This window comes from Lactuca saligna, chromosome 4 (genome assembly GCF_052625555.1).
Source record: "Lactuca saligna cultivar CGN05327 chromosome 4, ASM5262555v1, whole genome shotgun sequence".
Lineage (NCBI taxonomy): Eukaryota > Viridiplantae > Streptophyta > Magnoliopsida > Asterales > Asteraceae > Lactuca > Lactuca saligna.
In genome coordinates, this window is record NC_136420.1 from 229,831,369 (window position 1) to 229,837,195 (window position 5,827).

The following is a 5,827-nucleotide window of genomic DNA, read 5'->3' on the forward strand; positions in this document are numbered from 1 at the left end:
ACCTTGTAACATGTCGAGCAAGGTGTACGTCTTAATGTGAATATATGTTATTGAAAATAAATGACATTTTGTCTTGGTATATAGACATGCATCAGTTAATAAATGGATTTTGATACATATATAAAAGATAACAAATTGTTATAATCAAAGTACATGCATTTCATACAGACATTTGAATAAACTATGTTAAATATAGTTTACATACATTACCACTACTACCCTTGTTTCGAAAATTGTAATAGGTATAGTTTATGATACATTACATAACACACTCATACAAAAGGGATACATTTATACAAAAAGGTATTTTCATTACATTACACGTAAATTAGTTAATGACTTTGTGAGACATTTGCTTCACATTTACTAATAAGTCTTGTATTGTAACCAGAGTTTCCTGGAGGGAGAGCGTGATAGTTATATATAGATCTATATTGGGTTTGACAAACTGTGACATCCCCAATTTCACAGCCAAAGAAGACCGATTCTTTTATGCATTGTTTTTAAAATCAGATTAATCTTTTAAAGAAAACAGTTGTGGAATTTGTTCCCAAAACAAAATATGATAAGAATTTATCAAAGCATTCCTTTAAAGAAATGTATTTTCATTATATAACAAAATATCGGGATGTCATGTTCCGATACAGACATATAAGAATAAACAGAACTTACATTTATTTACACTAATGATTTACATCTCTTTTAATCTCTCAGTCAAATATGTCTTCGTATTGATACCTGTGATACAACGAAAACTGAGTGGGTCAGGCTTGAGAGTCTGGTGAGCATATAGGATTTTCGACCCACAATAATATAATTATTATATTCAACCATCAAACAATCAACCCAATTACCCATCCCCATTATCTTCTTTATTTCTTAGGATTTTACCCTAAGAATTCAACTACCCGTCATTCATTCATTCCTAAGGATTGACCTAAGGAATTGGCACAAAATTTATTGCTACATAAGGCGCATCTACCAATATTATGCTTTAAGTGCCTCTGCCAAGATTACATCATACACTATGAGGCGCGACTGCCAGGTTTATGACACTCTATTTTAGGCGCATTTGCCGACATTTTCCTATAAGCGCATCTTACAGGATTATCCCATAAGCACATCTGCTAGTATTATGATATTCTCAATTTGGTGCATCTACCAATATTATTCTTAAGCGCATCTGCTAGTATTATGACCTTCTCTGATTGGTGCATCTACCGATATTATTCTATAATCATCTTACCTACCTCATCATTTTATCACATACCAACTATCCATCTACCCATGTTCTACCCAACATATTAGTAGATATAAAATACATATACAGTTTAACTCATTTAAAAACCATATAAAACATCTATTCCACACTTATCTCAAATAAACAACAGTACATAAACACATAGCATGTATTTCAAGCAAATACTTCATATTTATGTGTTAGAAGAAAGTAATTATACACTCACTCATATAAAAAACAATATATATACACATAGCACGTATTTTATAAAATACTTCATATCTATGTGTAAGACGAAAGTGACTATACACTCACCCAAAACATATACTTAATATATTCAGATAATACTTGTATTAAAATTGTGTTTATGAAAGGGACTATACACTCACTCCAAATAAACAACAATATATATATAAACACATAACACTTATATCATAGCAAATACTTAATATTTATGTGTTTGAAGAAAGTAACCACACACTCACCTGATCAGAAGATGATCGGACAACACTACCGCTTGTAGAAGTAGTATTCTTCGGTAGATCTGAAATATCTTCACACAAACCGGGGCTTCTAGATATTTCTTGCATGTAAATCAAGGTAAAACAGGAGAGAGAGGAGAGAAAATAGCAACCCTAAATGCCTGGCCCTTCAAATCTATTTATAGGACAAATTTTTCCCTTGCCACGTCGTGGCACCTTTTTCCACGTCCTGGGATTGGTCGTCACTGCATGCGTCATCGCAAGTTGCGTATGGGGGACTCTAGGAGGTGTCAGAAGACTTGCCACGTCGTGGTATCTGACAGTTTTGGGGTTTGGCCCCCCGAACTTCAGAAATTCATAAATTTCGCATACGTACTCCGTTTTGGACGTTCTTTATATCGACGCATAGGTAAAAACAAGATCTACAAGTTTCATTTAGACTTTGTCGGCTAATTTTGAATTTATTTTTATTATGTCGGGACAGGAAAACTCCGTTATAAATTCATAACTTCTTCATCCGACGTCCGTTTTCGCCTATCTTTTGATCGTTTTGCTACTATCAACGAGATCTTCGATTCTCGTTTAGATTGCTTCGGCTAAAAACCGCTCGGTCTCAAATCGAGTATTCGGACTGCGTATTGCTAAGTCGAAACTTAGAAAAATCATAATTTCCTCATACAAAGTCAGATTTGGACATTCTTTTTATGCACGCTCATGGTTTAACGTATTCTACGACTTTCTTGTAGATATCTAAGGACAAATCTCGCTCTATCGTATATTCACTATTTACGTCGCGCTGTGTCGTGCTGGTTCTGTTGCGAAACTTCGACATGTCATAACTTCTTCGTTATAACTCGGATTTCGGCGTTCTTTATATGCACAGAATCCTTGTAACATATACTACAACTTAGTTAACATTACTCATTCTAAACAATCTTCCATAAAAAAGTCATTTTTGATGCTTATCGTCTCTAAATTGACTAGCCCGGATCTACGGGGGTTACAATTATCTTCCCCTTAGGATGATTACGTCCCAGAATCATCAACGAAATAGGACTTGCATAATGATTCCACACATTATATCTTCATCCTAGGTAATAACCATAACTTCTATGTTTCCTCGAAAGAGTATTTAACTCTATGGATTTCTTGACCACAGACGATGCCTAATCTTGCATCTACTTATCGTACTATGTTGTACTTTTAATCATAACTTCCAAGTTACAAAATAAGTCCTTGTTGTGGACTCCTTCTTCTTCTCAGGATAAATACTTTCCTTTATCTATTATAATAGACCGATGGGTTGTGCTCTAATGACCTCTCATCGAATGATGCAATGCTTAGACTCAAATCTCTTAGAGTTAAATTCCAAAATGAAATGTACCTCCCTTCATATTCTAATGTGATATAATAACATTCCATCACATAGCATGCCTATCTACAAACTCCTTTAATAACGAGCGCGATACCATTGGTCGCATTAATTTCAACCTTCTGACTTACGTCCGATGTTACATCGAACTTGGTTCTCTGAACCACGTAGCATTCTCATCGTAGTCGGAATCAATTTGATATGACCACTAGGGTCGGAATAACAACCATCTTACTAGTCATTACCAAAACAAGGGTAATGACATATCCTAATAAAACGGAATCAATCACTAGCTTCTTGGTAACCTTGCGACATTCCCTAATCAAAGCATGAGTCATGTGCTTCCAGTAGTATATGCATCTACTACCTTTCACACCTACTCATACTCGTCCCAAGTATTGTCCCGCAGTCGACTAAGTCACCATACAAGAAAAATCATACAATCATTCAACACACCAGATAACAAAACTAGGGTTTATATTGATTCCTTGAAACTATTACACAAAAGTTCAAGCTCACCCTATACTATGCCTCTAATAGGCTACACCACATGTTACTATTCACATCGCTACTTTATAACTTGATCTTTAGATATAAAATCCTTATTCCTGATTCCTTGCATTTTTTTCTACTTGATCAAGGATCATTTAAAATGCTCTTGCCTTTGCCTTTGGCGGTGCCTCTATCATTGCTGCTTGATTTTTCCTTGGGCAGTCTTGCTTAAAGTTCCCCTCTTCGTTACATTCGTAACACACCTTTTTGTTAAACATACATTCACCAGCGTAGTGCCCATGCTTTCCACACTTGAAACATGTCACCTCCGCGCCACATTTTCCCGAGTGCTTCTTCTTGCACTTATCGCACCACCTTACTTCATCTCTTCCTCCTCCTCTAGACTTCGAGAATTTTCTTTTCTCATTAGAACCTGAAGTTCCTTCCAAATTTCTCTTCTCGCCAACTTCAATCTTGTTGGAAGTTCTCCCCTTGATCATATTCTCAACAGACTTGGCAACCTAAATAGTTGCCTCTAGAGTAGGTGCCTGACGCACTGCCACCGCATACTCCCATGGGAGTCCCTTTTTGGTACCAATCGACTTTTGTCAGCTCGTCTAGGATGATGCGCAAAGCAAACTCCATCTTGTCTGTGAAGGCATTAGTGTATTCATCCACTGACATGCTGTCTTTCTTCAATATCAGAAATTTGTTCTCCAACTCTAGCAGGTTTTGGGCTGAGCAGAACTTGCGCTTGAATTGCACCAAGAACTCTACCCAGGACAGTTGCAGTGGCTCTTTAGGGATTAAGGTCTTCCTCAGAGTGTTCCACCAGCGAACGGTGCCACCTCTTAACTGACGCACTACAAATATGGTTTGTAACTTGCCCTTGCAACCACATGTCATAAAGGCTAATTCCATTTCCGAAATCCAATCCATGACTCCAATCGGAACCTCTTTCCCAGTGAAGGTTGATGGTTTGCAAGTCAAAAAGTCTTTGTACTTGCATCCAAGTCTATCAATTCCTCCCTCCTGATGGTTTTATGTAACTAATGGTGGGTTGGCTTGACCAATAGTCCCACTGAAGTTACCTCCCTCCAAATGCCCTCCATTCACTTTGGGCTCTTCCACTTGAATTGAAAGTTCTTCATGATTCTGCCTAAGCAAACGTCTCGTTTCTTCTATCTGACGATCCAACATTGTTTGAATCATCATTTGTATACCAACCATCGTTATTGGCTCGGGTGCAGCAGCTACAACAAGTATTTGCTCAATCACTGGTGGTTGATTCCTGTTTTCATTTGCATTTCCAACTCCAATTTTGGTTCTTGCCATTTTTGATCTACACACCGAATATGGTGAATTCAGATCCTCAATCACGATAGATAATTAAGTCATCCTTATCACTCCGAAACGTTTACATGCCAGTTCTAATATCGTAGTCGTACGCTTAGAATCCTAAACACATAAGGTTTCCAAATCCGGTCAACAACAGACCATAGATCCGAACAAATAATAGCATCAATTTAGCTATCACACAAAACATTTAGCATATAAAAGCATTTTAGGCATCATTCCTAAAATAAACTAGTCCTTCTGTCAATTTAGGTGTACTACCTAACATATTTTAGACACACTCCTCACAATCATTACTTAGCATTCTAAGTTTAAGTCTAGAAATTTCCAACAAATTCCTAGTTCGTTTAAACTAACGCTCTGATACCAACTGTGACATCCCCAATTTCACGGCCAGAAAAGACCGATTTGTTGATGCTTTGTTTTTAAAATCAGAGTAATCTTTAAAGAAAACGGTTGCGGAATTTGTTCCTAAAACAAAATATGATAAGAATTTATCAAAGCATTCATTTAAAGAAATGTATTTTCATTATATAACAACATCTCGGGATGTCATGTTTCGATACAGACACATAAGCATAAACAGAACTTACATTTATTTACACTAATGATTTACATCTCTTTTAATCTCTCAGTGAAATATGTCTTCGTATTGATACTTGTGATACAAAGAAAACTAAGTGGGTCAGGCTTGGGAGCTCGGTGAGCATACAAGGTTTTCGACACACAATAATATAATTATTATATTCAACCATCAAACAATCAACCCAATTACCCATCCCCATTATCTTCTTAATTTCTTAGGATTTTACCCTAAGATTTCAACTACCCGTCATTCATTCATTCCAAAGGATCAACCTAAGGAATTGGCACAAAATCGATTGC